A 15,835-nucleotide genomic window follows, 5' to 3' on the forward strand; every position below is an offset into this window, starting at 1 on the left:
GGCTACATATTCTTTACTACATAAGCAGGTGATGTAATTGGATAAACAGAATATGGCAGAAGAGATGTTGTGGCAATTTCTGGGCACTGGAAGCTTCTACTTTCTGTCCTTCAGAACACTTTCTCTGGAAGCCCTGCCATGTAAGTCTGAATACCCTGAGACTGTTTTGCTGGAGAAGTCAGTTAACAGTCCCAAGTCCCAGAAGAGTTCAGCCTTCCATACATCTGTCAAGGTGCAGAGGGGTGAGTGGAGCCTGCAGACTCTTAGCAGAATACCACTTGGAACAGAACAATCACCTGGCTGGGCCCTGCCAGAATTCCCTGACCCATAAAATCTGTGATATAATAAAATTATTGTTTTTTTTTAGCCACTTAAGTTTTAGATTACTTCGTTATATAACCATAAATAATCAAAACAAAATCCTGAGGGGGGCTCTATGTATACTATTCAGCACCCCAGAGATCAACTCGTGTATTCATAGCTACTGTTCACCTGACTAGAGCAGGATGGTACACACGTGAGGACAGTTGGGCTGATTCACCACAACTAGTGGCGGCCAGTAAGTGCTGTTTCTCATTTTGTGAGTTCTTGGGCAGCATAGACCAGGGAACCTGACCAACCTCAGGACACAGATTTCAAATAGGATTCTATCTAGCACTTTAGACCCAGGAGGACTGAACCCTCATAATTCTTTCTGCTGATTATTGGAAGAGTTAATCACTCGATAGAACTAACATTTCTAATAGAATGAGATTAGATGGAAATTAGATACAAGACCAAAAGACTCTTCATGGTGATGAAGGAGTGAGAACCACTAGATTAAATGAACATAAAGACAGAGGGCAGATACATTTCCTTTCTCACCCAAATGGTAGGTCCTGAGAAATACTGTTGCAAAAAAACCCAGAAATACAGATGGGATGAAGAATAAGAGAAATCTGAGCACACAGGGGAGGAGGGTCAGTGAAAATTCATTCTGCGTGTACTTGAAATTTCTGATTCAAGGGACCAGAACACATGTTATTAGCATTTTCAATTTTTCTGAAAATTGAAGAGAACAAAAACTGAAGAGAATAACTCAGAAATAAAATGATGACAAGATAATTGTTTAATATGAAAATCCTTGGGTGGAGTACTAAGAGACTTCCATTTCAGTCTCAACACCTAGCAATTGATTGGACTTATTCTTAACTCAGTTTTCTTGTTGTAAAATGACACCACTCCGCCTTCTTCATGGAAATTATGTGGGTTGGATTGCAGGAGAGAAGATAAAAAGTGGCTTAGAAGGAAAAAGAAAGAATATGCAATTAGTAAATAGTACCAGTTCTTGAGAAGTTTGGAATAGAAACATTTTCCTCTTCAAACACATAACCTCTTTTTTTAGATTAAAGTAAACAAATCACTCTTTTACTATTACACAAATGCTGATTATTAAGTTTATATAAAAATTAACTATAATTAGATATGAAAGACAAGTAAATGAATCAGCAAGACATGAACAGCAACACTGAGAAGAATTCACCATCTAGACTGATTCTGTTGCATCTTGGGCTGGGTGTAATCCTGTAAAAACACACAGTTGTGAGATGAAGGCCAAATCAGCTGATAATCAAGTGGCACCTCTGGGGGCTGAGAGTACAAAGGAGTCCCTGGAAGAGGCACTGGCAAATTGGTGGCCTTGGTGGCAATGGCTGATGGCAGCTCTCTTGGGCCATCAGGGGGGACTTCATAGTCTGGTAGTTAGTTGTTTTACCCAGCAAACACATACCCCAAAAGAGAAGCCATTTCTTTTGTCTAATTAACAGGTAGTGCCAATGGAGATACCAGTGTTTCTCAAGCTGTCCTCTGCAGAGCCCCTGCCCCTAGAGGGCTTATTAAGGTTCAATCCTTGGACCCACCCCAGATCAACGAAATCAGAACCTCTGCACCAGGGGTGAGGAATCTATATTTTAATAGGTACCCCGGGTGCTTTCATTGAAAATCTCATAGTTTAAGGACTGCTGCACTCTCTTGCACAATGTGACTGTCCACAAATACGCCATGTTCACCCCATTTTCAGTTCCTTTGCTTTTTCTCCCTCCAGGAACACTCCTCCCTTCTCTACTTTCTTCACCCCATGGGCTAAGATCCACTGGCTTCCTGGGGCTGTCCCCAACTTCTTGATCTCTTTCTCATGGACAGTAATTATGCTCCTTAATCCTGTCTTATCCTACTTTGTAACCTCTTTCAGGGGTATAGTAAATCCCCCTTCATTCCATTAATTTCATTAATTCCTGCCCAGGGCAGAAAGATCCTGCTTTAAATGATTTCCTTCTCTGACAAGACCTGTCTTCTAGCCACTTTTTTATTTTTAAATAAATGCTTTTGCTTCCTGTATTTCAATACAATAGAAGGAGTGGGTCTTAGAGCTCCATAAGAGCAGAAAGTCCTGAGGAGCAGATGTCTTCCAGAGAAAATGGGAAAAGTTCTCACTCCACCCCCACCACTGCACTGTTGAGCTTCACTGATTGGATCTCAAGAGATACAAGATTTTTTTCTATCACTATTGATTGTTTTGGTTTTTCCCTACATTAACCCCCTCAGCATCAAAATAAATTTAAACTGAAGACAATGTTTGTGCCTTTTCCCCAACTATATTATAATCTTAAGGGCTGAAACCTAGTCTTAATGCTTCTTATATAATTCCTCCACCCTAGACATTTATTATTGTCTGCCCGCCCTCTTCCCTGGGAACTGCCACCCCCTCAGTCTTGTCATGATTCCTCCATGACATTTTATGCAATGTGCCTCCAGGCTCCTGGTCACAGCTGATTGGTCTAGAGGTGGGCACCTGATTTAAAGCTGTGTCAGTCAGTTCCTTTTCTCCCCAGGTATTTTGAAAACTGGGGAGATGTTTGAATTCAGATTGAGCCCAGGAGATATTTTCCCTATGTGGACCAGAAAAATGGAGGAAACTATTCTTTAGAAAGAGAGAAGAATGCTGTACGTAGAGGCAGATGCAGAGAGAGGAGCACATGAGTGATGGAGGGGGTTTAGATGGGACGTATTTCTACCACTGGGTATCTTTCGGAACTCACAGTTTTCAGAATAAAGCCCCCATTTTATGTTAAGCTAGTTCTGGAGACTTCAGGGAAGACTCAAAGGGCAAGGGAAAAGGGAGTTGTGGATAGCCTCTAGAGAGCCAGTCCACAGGATCTAAGGAAACACGTATGATCTCACGTAATCCTCAAAATAATCACGTGTTTTTACGAAACAATCATTATTATTCCCACTTGAAAAATAAGAAACGAAGGCTTAGAGGAGTTAAGTAACTTTTCCTAAAACCACTCTGTTACTAAGCTGGAGGTGGGCGTGGGACTTGAGGCCAGCTCCATCTGACTGCACCATGCTGAACTGTCCTCAAGTGAAGGCCAATGGGTGTGATGCTGAGGGCTCTATTCATTCTTATTTTATATATATTTTGAGACAGAATCTCACTCTGTCACCCAGGCTGGAGTGCAGTGGAACAATCTTGGTCATTGCAACCTCCAACCCCTGTGTTCAAGCAATTCTCTTGTCTCAGTGTCCCGAGTTGCTGGGATTACAGGTGTGTGCCACCACCCTTGGCTAATTTTTGTATTTTTAGTGGAGATGGGGTTTCACCATGTTACCTAGGCTGGTCTCGAACTCCTGGCCTCAAGATACCCACCTGCCTCAGCCTCCCGAAGTGCTGGGATTACAGGTGTGAGCCACCGTGCCTAGCCTATTCATTCTTGCTCCTATACTCTCATGCCAAGCTAGGGTAATTTGAAAAAATTCTACAAGCCAATCCTGAGTCCTGGTATTGATCCCAACTCCATATGCTTGGCAGAGACTGTGATTTGTGCTGCCCTCTATAGGAAGTATGGAATGAGTAAAAGAACTGCCCAGAAGCTCAGAGACCTAGAAGCTGGCTGTTCTAAGAGGTTCTAAGAGGAAGCAGCTAGGAGCAGCAGTCCTGAAAATTCCACTGCCAACAAGAACAGCAGGTATGGGCTGGCCATGCCAGAAGCAATGATCAAGATCCACTCTAGCAGCGCCAGTCACAGCCAGTACCAGATAACAGGAGGTGTCTGTGAAAATTGCTCAGAAGTCTTTATCCCTCTCCATCCTACCAGTGAGTTATGGTCACCCTTGATATTTCAGATGGGGTTGTAGAACGGGGTGTGTTAGGGACAGAAGAGGGGAGAAGAAGGTAGAGATCATCCTAAGAAGGGTAAAACAAACGGGAAGGGAGAGAGGTTCAGCAACTCTGAGCAAAAGTCTAGACCTCAGATTCTTGACCAAGAGCAAACAGACCCCTCAAAGATTCCTGACCAGAAGCAAAATGACTCTTGAAAGAGGATAACACATCAACACACAAACTTTTAGTCTGGAGGGATGGCCTCTTAGCCTTCTCCTTTTGTATTTAAAGAAAGAGAAGTCCAATTAGCCAGGTGGGTGGTGCGCACCTGTAATCCCAGCTACTTGTGAAGTTGAGGCTGGAGAATCACTTGAAACCGGGAGGCGGAGGCTGAAGTAAGCTGAGATCGCGCCACTGCACTCCAGCCTGGGCAACAGAGTGAGACTAGTCTAAAAAAAAAAAGAAAGAAAGAGAAGTGAGAAGTCTAGAAAATTAAATAATTTATCTGACTCAGCTAAGTAAAGATAGAGTCTGAATTAGAGCACAGAATTGAATTCAAGCCGGGCTTGAAGTCTAGTAGATTTTCCTCTACAACACTTGGTGCTATTTTCTTTGTGTAGCTATAGGATAAGTAAAAAATTACATGGAGTGGCCTTGGCCATTTCTCATACTTGCATAGATATACTCATCACTTTTCCCCACGTGAAAAGAACAAATAAAATTCCTTTAAAAGGCTTTTAAAAACTTCATCTCTGGAAAGCTATTTGTATAAATCTAGGATGAGTGCTGAGCTGCTGAAGGTCCTAAATATCTCTGAACTATCAGCATATTCATTCTTGTCCTCTTTTCCCTTAAATAAAGGCTGTGATGACTTTAATATTCCAGTCGTTCTCCTTGGCATGCCCGCAAACAAAAACCCTCATTACACATGTTTCTTGTACTCAAGAACATGCAAAGCGTGATTTCTCCTGCGGAATCTCACTGCGCACTCCTTGGATGCCACAAGGCAGCTGTAGCTCACGCGCCCCTGCAGCTCCTGGGTTCGTGTGAATGTCGCCTCCACTCTGGCTGGCAATGGAACAAGCCAGATGGTCTTGGGAGGCCTCAGCCCACCGCTTCCAAGTCATGAGCAAGCCTCTTTTCATTTCTAGGGATTTTAAAAAGACAAGAGAGTAGAGAGAGGACTTTTAAAATTCACCTTCCTTCCTTGACACCTTCTCTACTGTGAAATCTGATGAAAGGAATAAAGGGGAAAGGGCTGTTTGGAAGGGAACTTCCGGCTCCTAAGAGAATATTGAAGTTATTTTAAATGGTTCAAAGGGCTCCCTAAAAGGAAATATTAATAGTAGGATGAATAAAAAATCTTGAAATGGTTCAGATACAATTAAAAAATATATATATATGTAACTGAGGTGGTTGCAGTGGCTCATGCCTGTAATCCCAGCACTTTGGGAGGCCGAGGTGAGTGGATCACCTGAGGTCAGGAGTTCGAGACCAGCCTGGCAAACATGGTGAGACCTGTCTCTATTAAAAATACAAAAATTAGCCAGGCATGGTGGTATGCACCTGTAATCCCAGTTACTTGGGAGGCTGAGGAAGGAGAATTGCTTGAACCCGGGAGCTGAGATTGAGCCACTGCACTCCAGCCTGGTTGATTGAGCAAACTCTGTCTCAAAAAAAAAAAATATATATATATATATAAAAATATAAATATTATAACTGTAATAGCTTGTGTTGATGTCTATAGTATAGAGGAAAAGGTCAAAAGTATTATAACTGTAATAGCTTGTGTTGATGTCTATAGTATAGAGGAAAAGGACAAAAGTATTGGTGGGCCAGAACTTTTCATCCTTTTTGGGATTTTTATTTCATTTTATTTTATCCATGTTTATAAGAAAATTGCCTGAAAACCCAGGAAAGGCATGAGTAGCTCAATGGAAAATGTTTCAGAAGAAAATGCCTATGACAAGGAAAGAAAGTTTGTGAGGGTGCATTTTAATTAAAATGTTATCTAGGCAGGGTGCGGTGGCTCACGCCTGTAATCCCAGCACTTTGGGAGGCTGAGGCGGGCAGATCACTTGAGGTCAGGAGTTCGAGACCAGCCTGACCAACATGGAGAAACCCCATCTCTACTAAAAATGCAAAAAAAAAAAAAAAAAAAAAAAAAAATTAGCCAGGCATGGTGACAGGCGTCTGTAATCCAAGCTACTTTGGAGGCTGACGCAGAAGAATCACTTGAATCCAGGAGGCGGAGGTTGCAGTGAGCTGAGTTTGTACTACTGCAATCCAGCCTGGGCAACAAGAGTGAAACTCCTTCTCAAAAAAAAAAAAAATTATCTAAATGCATCATATTAGCAATTATAAGCTACTGCTTGCCAAATTTATGTTTGCAGTTCTAATCTCTTCTCCAACCCATGGATTTCTAAATCTCATGCTTCTAATATTCTGTGCATCATAAACACAAATTTGAATGTTTCCACCCTTGCTGAAAATCCTTCAATGGCTCCCTATTGCCTACAGAATAAAGCCCAAGTCCTGAATATATCACACAAGGCCCTTGTGACTTGTCCTCATTCTCTCTAGCTGACATTGGTGCATAAGACCTGGATTGCCTCTACCCTATACCCCTATAACTTCACAGCTCAGAAGGCTCACAAAGGCTTCCTAATATCAAGGTGCTTTCTGAGCCAGAAAGCCAGGTAAGGGATTTTCTACTCCATCAGAATGGGAGCCCTGATTCTGCTTTGCTGTTAAACTTCATTCTTTCATTGCACATTTATGGAGTGCCTATTTTTGTCAGGAACTGTATTAAATTATAGGGATTTAAGAGCCAACAAGACACACATTATGACTACAAAGAGCTTACATACCTGATTAAACACTATTAGTTTCCTATTACTGCTATAACAAATTATCATGAAATTTGTAGCTTAAAACACCACCATTTTATTACCTTACATTTCTGGAGGTCAGAAGTCTGAAATGAGTTTCACTTGGATAAAATCAACATAGTGGCAGGGCTGCATTCCTTATGAAATCTATAGGGGATTTCATAATCTGTTTCTCTTGCCTTTCCAGCTTCTAGAGGTTGTCTACATGCCTTGGCTTATGGTCTCTTCCTCCACTGTCAAAGCCAGTAATGTAGCATCTTCAGATCTCTCTCTGACTCTGTTTCTGTGGTCACATCTCCATGTCTAACTCTGACCCTCCTACTTCCCTCTTATGAAAACCTTGTGGTTACATTGAGCCCACTTAGATAATCCAGGATAATCTCCCTATCTCAAGATCCTTAACTTAATCATATCTTTATAAAATCTCTTCTGCCACATAAGGTAACATATTCACAGGTTTTGGTGATTAGGATGTGGACATCTTGGAGGGTAAGGGTGTTCTCTTTACCACACTCTGCTAGCAGTTTTATTTTGTCTGAATGAGCACTATTGGCTTATATGAAAAACATGTGTTGAGTGCCTACTATGTGCCAGGCACTGTTCTAGGTGCTAGGAACACAGCAGTGAATAAAGCAGACATAGAGTTCCTGCCCTCAGGGATCTTACCTTCTAGATGAAAGACAGACAATAAACCAACAAACAATTAGATAATATGTCAGGGAGTGATAGACTTCAGAGAGCAATAGAACTGTGTGGGGAGTATGAGATTGGGGTGATTGCTATTTTGTAAGGGGTGACTGTAACAATCAAGGTGTACTTAGGAGAATGGAAGCTGTTCGTGATCATTCAAAAAGAGGGAATTTTTATTTTTATTTTATTTTTATTTTTTTTTTGCGACAGGGTCTCTGTCACCCAGGCTGGAATGCGGTGGTGCAGTCTTGGCTCACTGCAGCCTCCACCTCCTGGGCGCAAACGATCCTCCCACCTCAGCCTCCAGCTAATGTTTTTGTATTTTTAGTAGAGACGGAGTTTGGCCACGTTGCCCAGGCTGGTCTCAAACTCCTGGCTTCAAGTGATCCGCCCTCCTCAGCCTCCTGAAGTGCTGGAATTACTGGCATGAGCCATCGTGCCTGGCCAAAATGAGAGAATTTTTATACAGGGGAACTACATGGTGGATGGAAGAGCTGATAAATTAACCAGGGTGATGAGGGAACCCAGAGTTTTCTTTTTTTTGTTTTTTTTTTTGAGATTTATTCTTGTTGCCCAGGCTGGAGGGCAATGGCTCAATCTCAGCTCATCGCAACCTCTGCCTCCTGGGTTCAAGCGATTCTCCTGCCTTAGCCTCCCCAGTAGCTGGGATCACAGGCATGCACCACCACGCCTGGCTAATTTTGTATTTTTAGTAGAGACTGGGTTTCTCCACGTTGGTCTAGCTGGTGTCCGACTCCCGACCTTAGGTGATCTGCTCGCCTCGGCCTCCCAAAGTGCTGGGATTACAGGCGTGGGCCACCGTGTCCAGCTGGAAACCCACAGATTCTTAACACCAGGAAGCTACTATCACCCTCCAGCTGAAATTATATCAGAGCCTGGGGATGGTTCTCACCCAGTGGAACCTGGGGCCATGCAGGAGATGCACTTGCTACTAAAACTCTGCCTGAAGCAGACAGAGAGAGGAGTGGAATGGCTTTCACTTGTCTATTCCATCTGTCCAAATTCCTGTTATGCATCCTGATGGCTGAACCCAGCTGGAAGCCCCTGACAAGGCATCCTTGAAAACATGGCCCATGGGGTTCAGCCCTACTGCAAGGTAGAGCAGGACAAGAGAGAGCACCCAAGAGCAAGCAGGCAGATTACCAACAGTTACCTCTGTACAGACATCTAAACAGACCCAGAAAGTGCATCATGCAGATATTTGGGGAAAAAGCTCTCCAGGCAGAGGAAAGAGCAAATGCAAGGCCTGGAGGCAGTAGAGCACCAAGTATAGTCAATGAATAGCAGGAATGCCAGTGTGGCTGGGGTAGAAAGAGGGAGGGGAGAGAGGGAGGGATTGGGAGTCAAAGAATATACAGCTCCTGGGCCAGAATATGAACTGGGGCTTTTTCTCCGAGTGAGGTGAGAGGTCCTGGAAGCTTTGTTAGCAGAGAAGTGACAAGATTAGATTTACTCATGCTCCACACTTTGGATCCTGTGTGTAGAACAAATTATTGGAGGGGAAATGCAGGAGTAGGGAAACCAACTAGGAGACCAGTAGAGAGACAATTGTGATAATCCAGGTGAGAAATGGCTTGAATCAGAGAGGTGGAGCTGCAGTGGGTGGAAGTGGTTGGATTCTATACATATTTTGAAGAAAGGACCATCAGAATTTGTTGATGGTTTGGATGAGAGAGAAATAGAGGAGTCAAGGATGATTCCAAGACTTTGGCTCTGAACAAAACCTCTGAACCTCTGGGAAGATATCCTTAACAGAGTTGGGGAAGACTGCTGGAGGGAAGTGTTTTTTTTTTTTTTTTTGACAGAGTCTTGCTGTGTCGCCAGGCTGGAGTGCAGGGGCGCGATCTCGGCTCACTGCAACCTCTGTCTCCCAGGTTCAAGTGATTTTCCTGCCTCAGCCTTCTGAGTAGCTGCGACTACAGGCACGCGCCACCATGCCTAGCTAATTTTTGTATTTTTAGTAGAGATGGGGTTTCACCATGTTGGCCAGGATGGTCTCGATCTCTTGACCTCATGATCCACCTACCTCGGCCTCCCAGAGGGAACTGGTTTTGAGAGGGATATCTGGAGTTCAGGAGGGCACTGGTTTTTGGGGGAATATTTGGAGCTCATCAGTTTTAAACATGTGAAATTTGAAATACCTAGTACATAATCAATTGCAGATGTTGAGTAGCAGATGGATGTACAAATCTGGAGATGGGGGAGATGACTAGCCTGGAGGTGTAAATTTGGGAGTATTTAATGTATAGATGGTATTTAAAACTATCAGACTGGTGAGCTCACCACAGAGTGAAAAGAGACCATAAAGAGATGTCCAAAGTCTGAGTCCTGGAGCCTCCTATGTTGAGAGGTTCAAGACTAAAAAGACCAGAAAGGTAGGATAAGAACTAGGATAGACTCTTGGCTCAGAAGCCAAGGGAAGAAAACATTTCAAGAACCAGCATGGTTGACCTCTTCCCTGCTGCTGAGGGCTCCAGCCAGGTGAGCTTGGAAGTTGAGCACCAGATTTAGCAATAAGGCAGTCACTGATGCCCCTGAGAAGACCTGTTGCTGTGGAGTAGTGGGGGTGAAAGGCTGCTCAGAGTGGATTCATGGGAAGGGAAGGATAGGAATTGAAGACACCAAGCATGGAAGAGCCTTTTGAAGATTCCAGTTATAAAGTGAAGCAGGGGGAGACATAAAATTTAGGAAGCATTTTAGTTTTTACCACGGCAGATATTCCAGTATGCTTGTAAGCCCTTAGAAGTGAAGCAGTAGAGAAGGAAAATTTGCTGATTCAAGAGAGAGTGGGGACAGTTGCTGAATCAATGTCCCTGAGTTAGAGGCGATGGCACTAATGCACAGACCGAGAGGCTAATCTTGGCTAAGAGCACCAAGAGTTCATAAATGACAGGAAGGACAGAGGAGTATATGCAGACAGATGCAGGCAGGTTGGTAGACAAGAGTGATAGAGAGGGTATGTGTGTTCAGTTCTCTTCTGATTATTTCTATTTTACCAACAAAAGAGGGAGCAAGGCCATTAGCTAGAAGTACTAGGCAGAGGTCTGATTAAGGAGGAGAAGACGTGAAACAGTCCTTTAAAGAGGAGGGAAGAGTACAGGGAAGTATAGTAGTTTTGCTGTTAATTGATTAACAGAACGTTAATTGGTTATAAAGTAGTTGGTGTTTTAAACTTGTAATGAATACTACTATGTAAATGAGAGAAGGGGCATTTGCTAAGGAATCCAGTATTCATGTAAACAGAGTTACATCAATAAGGCTAAAACAATAACACCCTAAAATTAAAACAACATGGGATATCATTTAATCCTGAATAATTTTGAGGGCACTTTGGACCTTGTAATGATTTAATCTTTCTAAATATCACTTAGAATAATGCCCTGCAGATGTACAGCTACTGGAGTTCTGAATAGGCCAGTTAAATCAGATTTTAAATGTAAAACATGCAAATGTGAGTCAGTGTTTATAATATTAAAAAATACATAAAATTTGTATGGTAAGCCTCTGTGTCAAAATTCATTCTATATTTGGTATACACTATACATTAGGGTGTTTTGTTGAGTAGAAGTAAATAACCAGAGGGAAATGAATTCACCTGGGTTTTAACGAAATAAGAAGCAAATAGGGAGGGAACAACATAGCAAATGACTAGATGTTCTTATCACTAGAAAGGTTACATATCCTTTGTGTTGGAGGGCAAAGGCAAGGGGTTGAGCAGAGATGGGTAGAGGAGCCAAGAGAGTGGACAGGAAGTGGACTGAGATCTAGTCTGTGCTCTTGGCAAACTCTCCATTCCGCATTTCCCTCTTCTGCTGCCTGACATCTGCTATTTTGAAACCTAGGAAGGTCAGGAAGATACAGCAGGAGTGACTGACCTAGAGAATGTGCAGTTGGAAACTAGGCTTTGGTAGCTTTCACTTTTTATCTCCTTTAGAAACACGGATGAAAGTTCTGCCATCAGTGAGGGATAAATAGTAGCCCAGGGCCTTGAAAAAGCAGTTTTAGATCCCTGGGACAATTTCTACTATTTTACTATGTCTGAAGATTAGGGAGGTTATTTTTGTAATTTGAGGCCAACACCCATCTCTTGAGCCTTATAAGAAGCACTGAAGAATGTTAATAGATTTGGCTAGCATTTGGGTCAATTATTTCAAATGGCTATCTGGGAGTCATAAAACAGATGGTTCTGAAATTGTACTGTGTTGGTGGATGTAGATTGGCAGCCATCTCTTAAGGGCAAAATTATGTTAAAAGCTAAGCCAGAACAAATGAGCAACAACTGATTTATAATATTTTGCAATGTTATGAAAAATGGTTCCTTAAAACAGATTCACAGGACTGATGGTGATGTTCCATTGTGTTTCTTTGTGAAAATGTGATATTAAACATACCAGTAAATGAATCTGAGGCCCTCCGTCCTTCCCCTCCCCCCTCCCTCCCTTCCTTCCTTCCATAGATCTAGTCTTCGCTCCTTCCTTCCTTCCTTCCTTCCTTCCTTTCCTTCCTCCCTCCCTCTTTCCTTATAGTTATTTTGGGACTATGGATGTATTTAGTTTGGGTCTTTGGTTTTAATTAGAGTATTTATTAAATAACAAGGAATCTGCTTTGAGTTAGTGTAAAAGCAAATCATGAACTATAGATTACCTTTGAAATTACTGTAACATGGTCAATATTTTTGTTGTTTTTGTAGTTGGGACAAGATAAATTTTAAAATAAAATTGTCAACATTTAAAGAAAATTGTCAACATGTAGCTACTCTTTGTGAAACTGACCTACTATAAGATGAAACTTTTTTTATCATTTGCTGTAAAAGGAAGTTTTGTTATTTATTGGAAAATTTTATAGGTCTAAGAGCTCTTATATGAAATATATATATATATATATACTCACACATACATATGTGTATATATATTTAGATACAGGAGCTCACTGTGTTGCTCAGGCTGGAGTGCAGTGGTGTGATCAGAGGTAACTGCAGCCTTTAACTCCTGGGCTCAAGTGATTCTCAAGCCTCGGCCTCCTGAATAGCTGGGACTACAGGTGCATGTCAGTATACCTAGCTAATATTTTTTATTTTTGTAGAGACAGGGTCTCTCTATGTTGCCCAGGATAGTCTCAAACTCCTGGCTTCAAGCAGTCTTCCCACCTGGGCCTCCCAAAGTGCTGGGATTACGCATGTGAGCCACCATGCCGGCCAGCTATAGAATTTTAAAGCTGTAATAACCTAACATGTGGGGTACCCCCCACAGATGAAGAATCAGAGAGATTAAATAACTTCTCAAGGAGACTCAATTATTAGTGGCACAGAAAAACGTAAACCCTAGTTTGCTGACTTTGTCTAGTATCACTTAGGTTTCTAATACACAAACTTTCATTGACAGGATTTAAACTTGCAAGTGACTTAAAAGTTTTGACTGCCTAGTCCTCATATGCTTAGGTTATGCTTTAGGTTTCTAGTTCTGTGGGACTGAGTTAAATAATGGTTTCCCCATGTTCATGGATAGGAATTTTAAAAATTGAGATATAATCCACATACAATGGTATCTATTTTTACTCATTCATTTTGAAATCTAAAGTTTAACTTCTATTCACAATATCCATTTTACTTAGGCAGTGAGTATATAATAACCCTCACCTCAGAAAAGTTTCTACAGTTAAAAGACACGGGCTGAGGAGAGTTCATCTTCATCCTTACTAGCATTTTGGAGTACGTATAAAGGCGTCTGCGGATGCCTAATGATTAAAAAAAAAGTTCCCCTCACCATGGTGAATAGGGTTTTTACGAGAAAAATATGGAGAAAGCAGAGATTATTACCATTGAAAAAGACAAGGTGTTAACAGAAATGGGAGGGTAGCTTGATAGAGTCCAAACTTGACTGAACTCTCTAGGTTAGGGCCAAAGGCAAGTACTGAGGACAGGTATGGACTGTTGCGTTCAACTTGTCAAAAAAGTAGCCAATATGTAGTATGGACCAAGCCTATAGAGGCGCTGAGAATACAGAGATGAATGAGCCAGTTCCTGAAGGAGCCCAGTCTGCGTGTGTGTGCGAGTTGAGAAGAGGAGGAGGGAGGCAGCATGGGGGGTGTGGGGATGGAGGAATGAGATTGAAAGAGAAGGCCGAAAAACTGAATATATGGTAGAAATTTGGGGTGCAGATATGTGCTGCCTAGAAAGGCAGAAACCTGTCCCAGAACCTCTTAATACATTAGTCTCATTTGCCAAATTTGGCCAGATATCATGACTGTGGTCCTCTAGAGATGCCCTCTTGAATCGGCTTAAAAATTATCCTTCCGCAACCACCCCTAGCTTTCCCCACCGCCAGTGCGCCGGGCAGGTTGAAAACTGCACCCACGTTTGCAGCCTCTGCTCTCCGCAGGAGACAGGAATCCAGGGCTTTGCCGTCGTCATAGCAACCAGAAGTTCCGCGGTCCCCTACCCTCCCGCGACTTCTTCCACTTCCTCCGCCTGCAGGGCCCAGCCGCCGCTTCTCTCGCGAGACTTGTGCGCCGCGCTAAGCCGCTCCGTGGTGATCTCACCCGAGACTTGGGGGAGAGGGAGGAGTGAAGGAGGGAAAGGAATGGGGCGGGAGGCGGGAGGCGGGGCGGGGAAGGGCGAGTGAGGCGCCGCCACTGCCGGCAACTTTGTGAGCGAGTTCAGTGCGTGCGTGAGCGAGTGAGCGAAAAGTCAGTGCAGCGCCGAGTCCCCGGCAGGAGGGTCCCCGGGGAGGGCCAGGTCTGGGCCCCAGAGGCCGCCCCCGCAGCCACTCCATTCCCTCCCGCCTCTGTGGCTCCCTCCCCATTTCCTCCCCCACCGGTCTTTGGGGCCTTCCCGCCCCCGTCCGCACTTACCTGTCCCCTCCCCCATGCGGTACGCACCTCCTCATCCCCCCCCCCCCGCAACCTCGCGCCCACCTTGGACCTTCGGAGCCCGGACCCCCGCACTTGCTTCCCGTACTGGCCGCCCCCTCAGTTCTTTCTGCTGGCGGGCGGGATGGGGGCGCTGAGCCTCGGGGACGGCGAGAGCGGGGGCCCGGGCGCCTAGACAATAGTTGATGCCCGAGGACGGGGCCACCTCCGCCTTCCCCTCCTCCGGGAGCTCGGCCCCCGCCGGCCGCCCGCCAGCCTGTATTCCGGGTCCCCCTCGGAGCCAGGCTCGGGAATTGGGCTGATTCCACCCCCGCCTCCCTCGGGCCCCCCTCCGCTCCGCGCTCGGCGCCCGCCTCGGGCCGGCCTCGCCGCTCTCCGCAGAGGAGGCGGCGAGTGAGCGCGCGCCGGCCGTCTACACGGTTTCTCTTTCTCCCCAGGGAGAGCGCGCGGCGGACGCGCCCGGGACGCGCGGCGGCACCGGGAGGCCGGGCCGAGCGGTAAGTGGTCCCCGCGCCCGGGTCCTGTGGGGAGCGGGGGTGCAGGACGGCTGACAGCCCCCTGCCCTGTTTCTGGCCGGGGTTGGGGTCCAGGGCCCGGAGCAGGACCCCAGGAGGCCGGTTAAAGTTTGATTTTCGATTTGGTGGCTTGCTGGTAGCTTAGCCCGGCGGGGGCGAGTCCGGCTTCACCGCGCCCGGCGCGCGCGCACGCACCCCAGAACCCGAAGCTGCACAACTACTGGGCAGGCGTCTCTGCGGGAGGCCAGGAGACCCGCGTCCCGGTCCGGGCGGTTGCGTCCACCCCGCTGAGCTGGTCGCCACCTGGCGACCCTTCCCCTCCAGTCACCTGGGTGAGCGCTTTGCAGCCTGAGCTGGAGTAGGCAGGCCGAGTTGGTTGAGTTGTGGGAAATGGAGACGAACAGCTCGGTGCCCGAGGGTGGTTAATTTCCCCTTTGGGGGTCTTGGGGACATGAAATTTTGGGATGCTCTAACCTGCTTTCCAGGGAGCGAGTAAACCGCGAAACGGCTGGGAAGGCGTGAGGGTGCCGCAAAAAGAACTTTTCCTCCTTCGCCCCATCTGTTACCAGCTTGTCTCCTGACCTTAAAGGAAATTTCCGAGGCTCTTAAATCGCTCCACGGCATTTCTAGGTGGACCAGTAATCGTGTTGGGCAGGTTGAAATTTCATCGCGGTTTGGAGAACAGAGAGACATGGGAAATGGCTCACTTC

The 15,835-nt window shown here is 45.0% G+C and overlaps 1 protein-coding gene and 1 long non-coding RNA gene across 22 annotated transcripts in view; one reads left to right on the forward strand and one right to left on the reverse strand.

The window, feature by feature from the left end:
- LOC106635491 (uncharacterized) overlaps positions 1-14,795 on the reverse strand; it is a 28,127-nt gene extending 13,332 nt beyond the window's left edge. Inside the window, exons 1-5 of one of the 2 annotated variants that reach the window (XR_008620911.2) lie at positions 14,656-14,795; positions 14,097-14,286; positions 13,379-13,476; positions 5,124-5,288; positions 4,470-4,590 (exon numbers count right to left, since the gene is read on the reverse strand). This is a non-coding gene — a long non-coding RNA (uncharacterized LOC106635491). The remainder of the gene's footprint in view (positions 1-4,469; positions 4,591-5,123; positions 5,289-13,378; positions 13,477-14,096; positions 14,287-14,655) is intronic. The other variant, XR_010109818.1, reaches the window with a different exon arrangement.
- Positions 14,288-15,835, forward strand: part of SIPA1L1 (signal induced proliferation associated 1 like 1) — a 419,211-nt gene continuing 417,663 nt past the window's right edge. For 12 of the 20 annotated variants that reach the window (XM_063596284.1, XM_063596285.1, XM_063596286.1 and 9 more), the window contains exon 1: positions 14,975-15,107. The gene's annotated coding sequence lies outside the window, so the exon portion shown is untranslated. Of the gene's footprint in view, positions 14,428-14,968; positions 15,108-15,270; positions 15,458-15,835 lie in introns of those variants that run through there. The other 8 variants (XM_063596279.1, XM_063596274.1, XM_063596282.1 and 5 more) reach the window with 5 other exon arrangements.

This window comes from Pan paniscus, chromosome 15 (assembly GCF_029289425.2).
Source record: "Pan paniscus chromosome 15, NHGRI_mPanPan1-v2.0_pri, whole genome shotgun sequence".
NCBI lineage: Eukaryota > Metazoa > Chordata > Mammalia > Primates > Hominidae > Pan > Pan paniscus.